We start from the raw sequence: 16275 nt of genomic DNA on the forward strand, positions 1-16275 counted from the left end.
AGGAGACCTACTAATGTAGCCCATACACAGAAACAAACACTGAGAGAAAAGCAAAGTGAGGATACAGAGCAATGTGGTCCAAAAAATAACAGAAAAAAATAATCAAAATGAAGATAAGCAATCTGTCAGAAAAAGAGTTCAAAATAATGATTACAATGATGCTCATTGAACTTGGGAGAATAGAACTCAGTGAGTACTTCAACAAAGATATAGAGAATAAAGAAAAACAATCAAAGTCAAGGAACACATATAAAGGACACATGGACAAAGCCAAAGAGGGGTAGGATTCAGGGTGGGAGGTGGGGATGGGTGGGGCGGGGGCCAGGGTGGGGTGAAAATAAAGACAACTGTACTTGAACAACAAAACAAACAAATAAACTAACGGAACACATTAATGAAATTTTACAAAAACACACGAGAGCAGGGGTCCCCAACCCCCGGGGTCACTGACTGGTACCAGTCAGCAGCCTGTTAGGAACTGGGTCTCCAGCAAAGCTCATCTGAGCTCTGCCTCCTTTTTAGCCCACCCTCCTTGTCCACAGCAGGAGGTGAGCGGAGGATGACAGCCTGAGTTCTACCTCCTGTCCTTCACCCAAGCTCACCTGAGCTGAGCCTCCCCTAACCATGGAAAAATTGTCTCCCACAAAACCGGTCCTTGGTGCCAAAAAGGTTGGGGACCACTGCACTAGAGGAAAATCAGCAATCTGAAAGGAAAGGTAGTGAAAATCACTCAATGAAGACAGGAAAAAAAGAAATGAAAAATTGAGGATAGTTGAAGGGGCCACTAGGACAATATTAAGAGTACTAATAGTCAAACCATAACTGTGCCATAAGGCAAAAAGAGAGAGAGAAAGGGACATAAAATGTATTTGAAGAAATAATGGCTGAAAACTTCTCTAATGTAGTGAAGAAAACAGACATCCAAGTCCAAGAAGCACAGAAAGTCCCAAACAAGATCAATTCAAACAGACCCATATCAGGACACATCATTATTAAAATGCCAAAAGTTAAAGAGAGGATCTTACAAGCAGCAAGAGGAAAACAAATAGTTATATGCAAGGGAATGCATATAAGCCCATGAACTGATTTTTCAGCACAAACTTTGCAGGCCAGAAGAAAGTGACACTATGTATTTAAAAAGATGAGGGAGAAAAAAATCCTCCAACCACAAATACTCTACCTGGGAAGGTTTATCACTCAGAATTGAAGGAAAAAAATTGATTCTAAGACAAGAGGAAGTTGAAGGAGCTCATCAACCCTGAACTAACACTGTAAGAAATTCCAAAGGAACTTCCTTAAGAGGAAAACAAAAGGCCAAAACAAAATATAAATGAATATAAGGAAAAAGTCTCACTGGTAAAGTAGTGGATCAACCACTTATAAAGCTAGTATGAAGGTTAAAAGACAAAAGAAGTAAAATCATTTGTATCTACAATAATAATTAAGGGATACACAAACACAAAAAGATGCAAAATATGATGTCAGAAACATAAAATATGGGGGAGGGTGAGTACAAACATAGTGCTTTAAGAAATCATTAGAATTTATGCAACCATCAACTCAAAATATACTGCTAAAATGATATGTTGTTATATATGAATATTATTGTCACAACAAACAAAAAACCTATAATAGATAAACCATAAAAAGGATCAAAAATAGCACTAAAAAAGTTACTGATGCACAAGGGAAGTGAGCAAGAAGAAGAAACATATATGCTGTGTTGTTGGTAGGATTGCAGACTGGTATAACCACTATGGAAAACAGTATGGAATTTTCTCAGAAAACTAAAAATGTATCTGCCTTTTGACCCAGCAATTCCACTGCTAGAATTATATCCTAAGAATCCTGAAACACCAATCCAAAAGAACCTTTACCAATGTTCATAGCAGCACAATTTACAATAACCAGATGTTGAAAGCAACCTAGGTGCCCATCAGTAAATGAATGGATCAAATAACTATGGTACATTTACACAATGGAATTCTATGCAGCAGAAAGAAAGAAGGAGCTCCTACCCTTTGTGACAGCATGGATGGAACTGGAGAGCATTATGCTAAGTGAAATAAGCCAGGCGGTGAAAGACAAATACCATATAATCTCACCTTCAACAGGAACCTAAACAACAAAACAAACAAACAAGCAAAATATAACCAAAGACACTGAAATAGAGAACAGGCTGACAGTGACCAGACGGAAGGTGGGGGGGATTTCAGGAGAAAAGGGGGATTGCAGGAACAAGTATAAAGGACACATGGACAAAAACTAGGGGGGGGGTGGGAACAGAAGGGAGGGGGAGGGCTAGGATGTGAGTAAAAGGCAGAAAACTGTACTTGAACAACAATGAAAATAAATAAAAGAAAGAACGAACGAACAGAGAAGAACTACTATAACAACCTGCAAACAATAAAATGACAATAACTACGTACATATCAATAATTACTTTAACTATAAATGGACTAAATGCTCAATCAGGATATAGAGTGGCTAAGTGGGTTTTTAAAAACAATACCCATACATATACTGCTTGTAAGACACTCAACTGAGATCTAAAGAACATTGACTGATAGGAAAGGGAAGGAAAAAGACATTTTATGCAAATACAAATGAGGAGGTGTAGAAACAATACTTACATCAGACAAAATCGACTTTAAAACAAAGACTGTAACAAAATACAAAGAAGGGTGTTACATAATATAAAGTGATCAATCTAGCAATTGGGATATTATACTTATAAAAATCTATGCACCCAACATGGCAGCATCTAAATAAATAAAATATTAACAGACATAAAGGGAGAAAATTACAGTAATGCAAGAATAGTATGGGACTTTAATACTCTAGTTACATTGATAAATAGATCAGACAGAAAATCAACAAAAAAATCATAGGCCTTAAAGGACACATTAAATCAGAAGAACTTAATAGATATTTAATGAACATTCTGTCCAAAAACAGCAGAATACACAGTCTTTTCAGGTACACATGTTAAGTCTCCAAGATAGAACCCATGTCAGGCCACAAAACGATTCTCAATAAATTTAAAAGAAAACTGAAATTATATTAAGCACCTTTTCTGAACGCAATCATAGAAAACTAAAAATCAATTACAAGAACAACACTGGAGAAAACATAAACACATGGAGGCTAAACAACATGATAATAAACAACCAATGGGTTAACAAAGAAATCAAAAAGGAAACCCAAAAATAATTTCACATAAATGAAAATAGAAACAAAGCATTCCAAAATCTACAGAACATGGCAAAAGTAGTTCTAAGAGGGAAGCATAGCAATATAGGACCACCTTAAGAAACAAGAAAAATCACAAATTATTCAACCTTACCCCTAAATAAACTAGACAAACAAGAACAAACCAAACTCAAAGTTCAAAGAAGGAAGGAAATAATAAAGATCAGATTAGAAGGAAATAGAGACAAAAATAGAAAAGATTTATAAAACTAAGATGTGGTTCTTTACAAAGATAAACAAAATTAAAAATCCTTTAGCCAGACAAATCAAGAATAAAAAAGAGGGCTTTAATAAATCAAATCAGAAAAGAAAGAGGATTAGTGATAACTGACACCACAGAAATAAAAAGGATCATTAGAAAATACAATGAACAATTATACATCAACATATTGGATAACTAGAAGAAATTAATACGTTTCAAGAAAAATACAATCTTTGAGAACCAAATCAGGAAGAAATACAAAATAGAAACAGACAGGTTACTAGTAATGAAATTGGTTCACTAACTAAAAAACCTCCCTATAAACAAAAGTTCAGGATTAGATGGCTTCCAGGAGAATTTTACTAAACATTTAAAGAATTAATACCTCTACTTCGCAAACTATTCCAAAACAATGAAAGCTTCCAAATTCATTCTACAAGGCCAGCATTAGCCTGTACCAAAACAAAAGACACAACAAAAAAGAGAAAATTATAAGCCAATGTCCTTGATGAACATACATGCAAAAATTCTCAACAAAATATCAGCAAACAAAAGTCAACAAATACATTAAAAGGCACATACATTATAATCAATTGGGATTTATTTCATGGATGCAATGATGGTTCACTATCTGCAAATCTATTATTATTTACCACATTAACAAAGAATAAAAATTTTGATCATCTCAACAGATAAAGAAAAAAAATTTGACAAAATTCAACATTCACTTATGATAAAAACTCTCAACAAAGTGGGCATGGAGTGAAATAACTTAACATAATAAAGAGCTCATATAACAAAACCCACAGCCAACATCACACTCAATGTAAAAATCTGAAAACTTTTTCTTAATATACAGAAAAAAACAAGGATGCCCATCTGGACACTTTTATTCAAAACTAAGTGATTGCTGTGGAATACCTAGCCACGGCAATCAGACAATAAAAAACTAAGCATGCAACTGGAAAGAAAGAAGTAAAACTGTCATTATTTGCAGATGTCATGATACTACATGTAAAAAATCCTAAAGACTCCATAAAAAATTAATAGAATAAATGAATTCAGTAAAGTTACAGGGTAAAAAGTTAATATACAGAAATCTGTAGCATTTTATACACTAATAACTATCAGAAATAAAAATAAACAATCCTATTTACAACTGCATCAAAAATAATAAAACAACTAGGAAAAATTTAAGCAGGAAGGTAAAAAAAAGCCTCTATTCTGTACTCTGAAAACTGTAAGACATTGAAGAAAAATAACTGAAGATACAAATATATGGAAGGATATACTGCACTCATTGGTTAGAAGAATTAATATCATTAAAATGTTTATACCACCCAAAGCAATTACAGATTCAATGTAATTCCTAACACAATATCAGTGACATATTTTACTAAACTAGAACAAATAATCCTAAATTTTCTAAGGTACCACAAAAGGCCATGAATACTCAAAGCAATCTTGAGAAAGAAGAACATAGTTGAATTACCAAATTCCCTGACTTCAAGTTACAATACAAAAGTTTAATAATCAAAACAGTATGGCTATCGCACAAAAACAGACATACAGATAAATGGAAATGAATTGAAAGCCAAAGAACTAACCCATCTTATATACTCAATCTAAAACAAAGGAGGGAGGGATATACAGTTTGGGGAGGAAGACAGTCTCTTCAATAAACGGTGTTAATAAAACTAGACAAATACCTGCAAAAAGATGAATCTGGACCACTGTCTTTCATGATATGTCTTTCATGATAGAAAAAAAAAACTTCAAAAAGGATTACAACCTTAAATATAAGATATAAAACCCCTGAAGAAAACATAGCCCATAAGCTCTCTGACATCAGTTCTAGCAGTATTTTTTTTAGATCTATCTCTTCAGGCAAATGGGAAAATGTCAAACTAAAAAGCTTTTGTATAGCAAAGGAAATCATCAACAAAACAGAAAAGCTACCTGCTGGACGAGAAAAGATATTTACAAACAATATATGTGACAATGGGTTACTATTGACAATACACAACTTAACACCAAAAACACCCCCCAAAAATCCAATTAAAAATGGCTGGAGGACATGAACAGACATTTCTCCATAGAGGACATACAGATGGCCAAATAGACATATGAAAAGGAGCTCAACATCACTAATCATCAAGGAAATGTATATTAGAAACACGATGAGATATCATCTCACATCTGCCAGAAGGGCTATTATCAATAAATCAACAAACAACATGTGTTGACTTCTGGCCAAGATCAAGGTGTAAGTAGATACACTGTGCCTCCTCACACAACCAAAACAAGGACAACAACAAATTTAAAAGCAAAAAAATAACCAGAACTGCCAGAAAATCGAACTGTATGGAAGTCCAACAACCAAGGAGTTAAAGAAGAAACATTCATCCAGACCAATAGGAAGGAGTGGAGATGGGCAGCTGGGGCAGAGAAGACCTGAGGCAAGGCAGCAGCTGGTGGACCAGGTGAGGCAGCGACTGGCAAAATGGGCAGTACCACACTTGCGTGCGGATAAACCAGAAAGAACAACTGGGGGGCGAGACAGAACGCACAACCCAGGGTTCCAGCATAAGGAAACAGAACCTCAAACCTCTGACTGAAAAAACCTGTGGAGGTTGAGATGGCAGGAGAAACTCCCAGCCTCAGAGGAGAGTTCACTGGAAAGACCCACAGGGTCCTAGAATGTACACAAACCCATCCACCTGGGAATCAGCACCACAAGAGCCAAATTTGCTTGTGGGTAGCAGGGGAAGCGACTGAGAACCCACCAAGAACCAAGCAAGCTGCATTATTCCCTCTCTGACCCCTCCCCCAAAAACAGCACCAGAATGTGGCATGATAGGTTGCTCCACCCTGGCAAATACCTAAGGCTCCACCCCTTACTACATTATAGGTGCACAGAGACTAAAAAATATGGCCCAAATGAAAGAACAGATCAAAACTCCATAAAAAAATACAACTAAGAGATGAAGACATAGCCAAACTATCAGATGCAGAGTTCAACACTGGTAATCAGCCCTGGTGTGGCTCAGTGGATTGAGCATAGTCCTGTCAACCAAAGGGTCACTGGTTCGATTCCCAGTCAGGACACATGCCTGGGTTGCAAGCTGGGTCCTCAGTAGAGAGTGTGCAGGAGGCAACCGTGCATTGATGTTTTGCTTCCTCTCTTTCTCCTTCCATTCTCCTCTCTAAAAATATATATAATAAACAAATTATTTTTAAAAACACCGGTAATCAGGATGCTCACAGAAATGGTTGAGTATGGTTGCAAAACTGAGGAAGAAGTGAAGGCTACACAAAGTGAAATAAAGGAAAATGTATAGGGAACCAACCATAACAGGAAGGAAACCGGAACTCAGGTCAATGGTTTGGAACAGAAGGAAGAAATAAACATTCAATCAGAACAGAATGAAGAAACAAGAATTCAAAAAAATGAGGAGAGGCTTAGGAACTTCCAGAACAACTTTAAATGTTCCAACATCCAAATCATAGGAGTGCCAGAAGGAAAAGAGGAAGAGCAAGAAATTGAAAACTTATTTGAACAAATAATGGAGAACTTCCCTAATCTGGTGAAGGAAATAAATTTCCAGGAAGTTCAGGAAGCCTAGAGAGCACCAATAAAGTTGGACGCAGGGAAACACACACCAAGGCACATCATAATTACATTATTGAAGATTAAAGAGAAGGAGAGAATCTTAAAAGCAGCAAGAGAAAAGGAGACAGTTACCTACAAAGGAGTTCCCATAAGGCTATCAGCTGATTTCTCCAAAGAAACCTTACAGGTGAGAAGGGGCTGGAAAGAAGTATTCCAAGTCATGAAAGGCAAGGACCTACATCCAAGAATATTCTGTCCAGCAAAGCTATCACTTAGACTGGGAGGGCAGATAAAGTGCTTCCCAGATAAGGTCAAGATAAAGGAGTTCATCATCAAGCCCGTATTATATGAAATGTTAAAGGTACTTATCTAAGAAATAGAAGATCAAAAATATGAGCAGTAAAATGACAGCAAAGTCACATCAACAACTGGATCTAAAACGAACAAACAGAAAAAAAAATGAACTAAGCAAACAACTTGAACAGGAACAGATTCACAGAAACGGAAATCACATGGGGGGTTATCAGTGGGAAGCGGGAGTGGAGAATGGGGGAAAAGGTACAGGGAATAAGGAGTGTAATTGGTAGGTACAAAATAGGTAGGGGAGGTTAAGAATAGTATAGGACATGGAGAAGCCAAAGAACTTATACGTATGACCCATGGACATGAACTAAGGAAGGGGAATGATGGTGGGAGGGGGGTGCAGGGAAGAGGGGAAAGAAGGGGAGAAAAAAATGGGACAATTGTTATTGCACAATCAATAAAGTATATTTTCTAAAAACAAGTGTTGTTGAGGATGTGGAGAAAAGGGAACCTCATGCATTGTTGGTGTTTGATCATATATTGGAGCAGCCACTATGTAAAACAGTATGGAGTTTACTCAAAAAATTAACACTAAAACTACTATATGACCCAGCAATTCTAGTTCTGGGTATTTATCTGAAGAAATCCAAAACACTAATTTGGAAAGATATATGTATCCCTATGTTCACTGCAGCATTATTATTGTACAATAGCCAAGATATGGATCAAACTGAAGTGGCCACAGATAGGTGAATGGACAAAGAAAATGTGGTATTTTATACACAATGGAATATTAGTCATAAAACAAAATGAAATCTTGCCATTTGTAACAACATAGATGGACATAGAGGATATTATGCTAAGTAAAATAAATCAGAGAAAATTACCATACAATTTCACTTACATGTGGATTCTAAAAAATAACAACAAAATATAAACATACTTATAGACACAGAGAACAAACTGATGGTTGCCAAATGGGACTGGGGTTGGGGATGGGTGAAAAAGTTAGAAGGTATTAAGAAATACAAATTGTCAGTTTACAAAAATAATCACAGGATATAAAGTATAGCATAGAGAAGTCAATAATATTGTTATAACTATGTATGGTATCTGATGGGCACTAGAATATCAGGTGATCATTTTGTAAGGTATATAAACATCTAATCACTATGTTGTACACCAGAAACGAATGTAATATTGTCTGTCAACAGTACATTAAAAAAAAGTTGGTTTGGCAGTGGGCTGGCGGGAAGGCACATGAGAAGAAGGGAGTAGGGGTAAAAGAGAAAGTAAGGAAAACCCTCATGAAATGACACATTTAAAAGTACATTGATTACATTTAGAAAAGAGAGAAAAGGGAAAGAGAGACTGAGACAAACATCTATGTGAGAGAGAAACATCAATCAGTTGCCTCCCATATGCACCCCAGCTGGGACCGGACCCTCAACTTAGGTAGCAGGACAAGGTGGGAATGGGATTGTGGAAGAAAATCTATCAAGCCAAATAATTTGGTGTGCTATAAGAGTGAATTACATCATCTCTGGAAAAATCAGCCAAAACTAAGGGAGATCGTGGAGCATAACGGAACAGCTATGACCAATGCAGATTGCATCATGGAGAAAGGCACACATGTGATTCATTTTCTTAAGCCTGAAATCTGAGGATTTACCTAAGGACCCAGGAATGTCATCAAGTATTTTTAAAGCACCATTGATAAACTGATGCTCAAAATGCAGTTGCTTCATCATGTTACTATTGTCAGATACCACTGTGGACATTCATGTAGAAAAGACAATGCATTCATCTAGTGTGAAAGCCACTTCTGTACATTAGCAGCCCAAACTGTAAATGTCAAACATGTATTGAGAGCACCATCGAGTTTTCCGACACCTATTTAAAAGTACATGAGTGGTAACAGTTCTAGAAAAAGAGCCAATTATATAAACATTACAAGTATTTAAAGTACAAAAAAATTGTTTTAATGAAATGTACACCTAAAAGAACTGAAGAAATGTTGCAATTTGTTTGGCCTTTTAGGTTCTTGGTGGGGTCCAGCTGGGATTTTGACTTTCCCAGTGGCTTGGGTCATGGATGAAATGGGGAGAAAAACCAAGGCTGCATGGAAGATCTTTACCAGGAACTCAAAGAAAGCCCACACAGCATATTCTGTCATGGCAAGACTGATATGAAACACTACCCATGTCATGCAGTTGGGAATTAAAGAAGGGACTGTGTCTAAGTCATGGTGTCCTTCTTGTGAGAGGCTATTAGAAAGAATAGGGACAAATACCATATGATCTCACCTTTAACTGGAACCTGATCAATAAAACAAGCAAAATATAACCAGAGGCATTGAAATTAAGAACAATCTGACAGTAACCAGAGGGGAGGTGGGAAGGGATAATGGGGGGAAAGGGGGGAAGGGTTTTCAGGAACAACTATAAAGGACATATGGACAAAACCAAGGGAGTTGGAATCAGGGCAGGGAGGTGGTGATGGCTGGTGGGGGAGTGGTGGGGGGTAAGTACAGACAACTGTAATTGAACAATAATAAAATAACAAAAAAAAGAATAGGAATGACATCCTTTAGCATCATAATTTTGTTTATGGCTTAGATCATTCTCTCATCAACCTTTTGGTTGAGCTCCATGTCTATATAATCACCTATGAAATGACTAGGAAATATGTCAGGTGTTGATCAATTCTTATGGAAAATTGGGCATTTATTCTGATCAAGTATATGGAACATAAAAGCCAACGTGAGCCGAATTCTTCTCTTTTGATTCTTTCACCTCAAGAGTCTCAGAAGAAACTTAGAGATTTCAAAAAGCTCCCTATTCCCAGGAAAGATAAGGAGGTTCCAGAAAGGAATAAGAACTGGCCGTTTAGCATTGTGAACTTATCAACACCACCAGATAGAGAAACAAATGGTGAAGGTCAAGAAAACTGAGTTTTGGACCTTGGAACAACATTTTAAAACAAAGATCTTCTGCCAAAGCCTCTTTGATTTCCACTCCCTTTAAAATTATAATAAAAATGCCATGAAATTCAACAAAATACATTCATTTTCAACATACAAACTATGCTAGGCTTTTGGTTGCAATGAAAAGCATGCTATTACAGAGCAGGAGAAGACACTGGACTTAGTGAAGATTTGCTTTGTCACAAAAGGTGAAACAGCATTTTAGTACATACTGCTCCAGTTTCTAAATGCATAAAAGGCAATAAAGGTTAAAACTTAGAAAGAAAGATTATGAGACAGAATTTGTTTGATAATTAGTTCCTTCAGGCAATGGAGTGCCCTGATGTTTTGTTCAAAACTTCATTTTGGAACAAGATCAAACTTTTCCTCATTGTTTAGTGTAAGTATTAGTTTAAAAAAAAAGAAACAGTAAGTAAAAAATAAATTTGAAATATTTTTTAAAATAAAGGGAACATAAAAAACATTAATGATAAAAGAAGTAAATCTTTTTTCTTTGAAAAATTTATATAATAAAAAAATATATATATACCTTTTTATCAATCTAAAAATGCCATAAAAGCAAAATGGGATATATAATAATCATATATAATAAATTATGAGGTCTGTCCAGAAGGTATCCAGCCATGTAATATGAAAAGTAGAGACATTTATTGAAGAAGATACAAGACACAAGAAACACTGTACAAGCACAATGACACCTCAGTCCCCTTCAAAGTAGGCATCTTCGGACCTCACACAGTTCTCCCAATCACCATCAGCTGCCCTGTCATATTTTCCTGAATTTCATCAATAGTCTAAAAATCTCTTCCCTTTTAAAGGTGATTTTAGTTTTGGGAAAAGCCAGAAGTCACATGGTGCCAAATCTAGGCTATAGCAGGGCTGAGTCACCTGGGTGATTTGATATTTGGTCAAAAAACTCTGAATGAGACATGATACATGAGTGGACATATATTGTTGTGATGAAGTTGCCAATCACCAGTTGCCCATAGCTGTGGCCTTCTGAATCATCTGATTAGTTTTCATGGAGGAACATTCAAAGTTCACACATCTGATGCAGATTAGTTGCTCTATTCACTCTAGTCATTTTGACTGCAACAGCCAGCATCTACAGCTCCCACTAACTAGTACAGTGAAGTTGTAATTTTTCACGCATGCACATTCCAGTCTACTCTCCTTGGTTGCCAGGTTACATCCATGTCATGCAAACCATCCTCATCATTTTGACAATGGCTGGAATTTTTCTGGACAACCCTTTTGTAACATATATTTTAAAAATACACACACACACAGGGTGGAGCAAAGTAGGTTTATAGTTGTTCCTATGGAAAATAATACAACTATTACAACATAATACAAGAAGAAACTGTTTTGCATACTCACAACTATAAACCTACTTTTGCCCCACCATATATATATGTACTCTGTCATCATATCTTACACATTTCACTCTTGAGTTTCATCTTCCTTCCACCACTTTAACCACCACTGTGGAAACACAGAAGGTAGGAAAATATTATCAAGAGAAACAGGAGGTCAGGGTAGCCCTGTAACCATAAACCCCAAACCAGAGTCCTTTGACCTCAGGCAACCCCTCCTATTTCCTCTTCCCAAACTCTTAGCCACAGGTGGCAAACACAAGGCCCGAGGGCCAAATCCAGCCCTCCACCTTGTTTTATCTGGCCTGGCACCTTGTTTCTACCCTGCAGCAGCGCCTAGCTCTCCCTTAGCTGTTAGGGAGTAGTTACATTTATACAGTCCTAAAATTACATTTGGCCCTTTGAAAGCAACCGTGAGGCTGATGTGGACCCCGGTGAAAATGAGTTTGACACTCCTGTTCTTAGCACTCTGTGACATTCAGTTTAAGAAATAAACTGAGTATTGAATTAAATAAAGTGATAAGAAATAAAATGAGTATTGAATTTAGCTAGATTTTACATCACAGGTGTATAGTCTACTTCTGAGTTGCTGTTTATTAAACTAGGAAATAGAAGTCTTTAACATGACTTTATTCTGGAACAACTTTAATCCCAGATGATGCAACTTCAGTAAGGAGTAGCAAAGTCTATGGGAAAATTATCAGCTTTGGAAGGAAGTTTCGAAAGTCGTCTAATTCAAAGTTATACTTGATGCATAAAACCATTCTTAAACATTTCTGCCAAATGTGCTTCTGTTTAAACAGTTCCAATGAAGAGGGTTAGAGTCAATTAATTACTAGAAAGTTCCTAACAGTAAGCCCAAATTCTGACTTCTTGTAAAATCTGAATCAATCTGCCCTCTCGAGCTGCTCAGATAAATATTACCCTTCTTCTATCTGACAAGGCCTTCAATTATTTGAAGAAAATATCCACAAACCCCAGTCTTTAGACTAAATCATTCTTTTTTTAATCCCCTAATTAATCTGGCTATAGGTGTAGCAGCTTTTATTGTTGTTCAAGTATCCTTTTCATAATTTTGTGTTTATTTGTAAATGAGTCACCATTTGGTCACTTCCCAGGTTTCTTGTGTCCATATTGACTGTGGCACTCTGAAATGATACAAATCTCCCAAGATAAATTATCAAGTACAAAATAAAACTATATGAAGAATGTCCTTGTTCTGGACACCAAGCCTCTATTAATAGAGGCAAAGATTTCATTACATGTGTGTGCATTATAAACTCATATGGTTAGCTCATGTAAAAGTTAGAGTAAATTGAAAGAACTGGATCTTCTTTAAGATGCTATTTTTAAGCCACATAACCACTTACCTTTGGTAACTGAATTTTGAAACAAGTACAGGACTTTGTATTTGATCTTATTCATTTTTTTTACTGTTAACAGTTTACTATATAATTTTTCCTACATTAAAGGTTTTTTTTGGATACTATTCCAAATAAAAAAAATGATCCAACAAATACTCTTGGGCCCATCTCTTTGTTCAGGATTAATTTCTGGAAGTTCTGGGGCCAAGCCTAGGTTGTTTTGAATTTTTTTTTCATTTTAATCCTGCTAGATTTGCCTATTTTTTTTTTCTTTAACCTAGTAAGGACATTGGATCTTGCTAGTGACATCCAGTGCATTTACTCTATCTTCTAATACTACACTATTTGCAATGGTATAGGTAAGGTATTTTATGTTTTCATGCTAGTCCTTGAAAAATAAATAACTTGGATGGGCTAGAACTGACACAACATCGAACACTGTCAATTCAAATTACTAATCCATTTACTGTCCTGTCATTATCATCTAGCTCCTATTACTCCATTTTATTCTCAAGGACATTTTGAGAAGCTGCCAAATGCTGTGGTGAGGTTCACAATGTTTATTGCCTTCTGAGGTCTCTGGGAGGCAGCTCAACAAACAGACAGGCATCCCCCAGAGCAGCTGAAGCACAAGTGGCCCATGTGATTACCAATTTGGAGACATACCATATGTATTAGGCCACTGTGAACAGATGTATTGAAGGGCAATTTCAAAGATTAGCCACAACTTAAAAGTCAGAAAGGCAAAGCCCAAATTGAAGTTATTGATTGTAACAGAACTGTTTCTATCATGCATTTTTATGCAAACTGTTTCAGGGTAAACAGCAGCAATGATGCATTTATTTAACAAAAGCTAATGTGTCTGTCTCCTCGACAACACCCAGGAGGCCAGCTCATATATACTTTATTATTAAACTTCTATGAGAGACTAGTATCATTTAATAGACTTAAGGGGAAGCAGAATAGTGAATTGTTTGTAGCGCACACTCTGGAATGTCAGAAGTTCCAATTTTGACTGTTGCTTAATAGCAGTGTGACCCTGTAAAATTACTAAATCCCTTTTAGCTTATTTCCTCATATGCAAACTGGGGAAGGTAACAATAGTACTATTTTACAGGGTTGTTATGAAAATTGAACATAACCATGAATACATTAGCTATTATTGTTATCCCAATCTAACACAGACAATCTTATGAAATCCATGTTAGGGCAGAGTAATCATCATTTACTTTCTTTCATGCTCATCAACAATTCTTTCAATAATGAATGATACAATCTTTCTTGAAATTACCTTAAATTTGCTAATCTAAACATTGGACCAAGAAGTTCTGAAGTTGGATTTTGAAAGTACTCTCTTAGGGAACTCAAATCTGCACTCAGATGCCTCAATAGACTTCCATTTGATAAATAATGTTGCCCCTGTATGTCAGGGCAATCGACCCCTTATTTGAGGGTGGTTTACCCAAACTTTTAAGTTTATTGGTGTAAAGCAGCTTTTGCCAGAGGGTTTTTACCTATCATTAAAGTATCTAAAGAATAGGTAAGCATGTACACCATCTGATGAAGTTGCTTTTGGGGATGGCGCCTGTCTGACATCTTCCAAATCATGTTTCTCCTTTCCATTTTTAAAAAATTGCTTTCTCTCTAGGTCTCCTAACAGACTCCTAGGAAAATCATAGCATTAGGATAGGTCCCCAATTCTTCCCTTTCTCCCACGAACCAAGAGAAATGATCACAGGGAAACAAAAAATGAGCAACACCTATAGAAACAATGAGGGCATCAGAACCCTCAAGGAATTTCTGTAAAACATGATGTTGATGGGGTCATACTAAAGCTTATCACCAATCTGAAGTACTGTGCTGTACTGACAAATCAAGAAAATCCTGGCAGTAAATCTCTAGTTTAAAAAAAGCAAGGACTGTATCTATGACATTCTTTTTACATAATCCCTTCACCTTTTTCACCCAGCTCCCCAAGCCCCTCCTCTCTAACAGCTGTCAGTCTGTTCTCCGTATCTATGAGTCTGTTTCTATTTTGTTTATTTTGTTCATTAGATTCCACACGTAAGTGAAATCATATGGTATTTGTCCTTCTCTGACTGGCTTATTTCATTCAGCATAATACTCTCCAAAAATAAATGCCATGTTTGTCAAAGATATCATTCGTGTGTGTGTGTGTGTGTGTGTGTGTGTGTGTGTGTGTATGTATTATAAATATGGTCTGTAGGTAGGAGCTATCAGTGGAAAAGACTGGGATAAGAATGTCTCACAAGTTGACGGAAGCCTGAGTAACTTCCATTTTATTTAAGCTTCCTAGTATGCTTTTAAATAAAGAATGCCAAATTAGGAATATCAAAATTGCCACACGGCTTTAAAATTTTACATTTATTGCCCTGGTTGGTGTGGCTCAGTGAATTGAGCACTGGCCTAAGAACCAAAGGGTCACTGGTTCAATTCCCAGTCAGGGCACATGCCTGGGTTGCAGGCCAGGTCCTCAGTTGGAGGTATGCAAGAGACAACCACACACTGATGTTTCTCTCCCTCTCTTTCTCCCTCCCTTCCTCTCTCTACAAAGAAATAAAAAATAAAACCTTTAAAAAATTTTACGCTTGTTAAGTTGTACGATGAGCATTTTCTGTCAAGTCAGTCTGGCTCTATGACTGCAGTAATCAATTCATTTGAGTATAATGTCAGAATTCTAAATTTGAGTCCCTTAGTGAATGTGAGACACAGGCCAGATGGCTCTCCTGACACCTTAAACCCAATCTCTGAGCAAGGCCCTGACTAGAATTACTCCATTTGCTACTATTTTGACACTTCAGATCAACAGAATCTGGAGCAGGCTGATAGCTCTAAGAGCGCAAGTAAGTGTATCTGATGGTGGTTTTGCAATAAACATGGTGGTCTCCACCTGGTATGAATCCTCTTTAATGAGCCAGGAGGGCTTGTTTCAATGTTGTCTATCCAATCCTCCCCCACCACACACCCACACAAGTAGTGAGAGTATATACAATACCTATGATATATCTGAAATAGAGGCCAAAAGAGCAAATGAGAAAAGCCATCTTAAGGTGAACTGCTGGAGTTGCCCATGACTGTAGCTCCCTCCCCACTACTTCATCCTGCTGGATCACAGTGCCAGGAGTATAAACTTACACACCCAGCAGTCCAGTGTAAGC

The sequence above is a fragment of the Phyllostomus hastatus genome, unplaced genomic scaffold (genome assembly GCF_019186645.2).
Source record: "Phyllostomus hastatus isolate PE091 unplaced genomic scaffold, TTU_PhHast_1.1 phas_contig_10, whole genome shotgun sequence".
Lineage (NCBI taxonomy): Eukaryota > Metazoa > Chordata > Mammalia > Chiroptera > Phyllostomidae > Phyllostomus > Phyllostomus hastatus.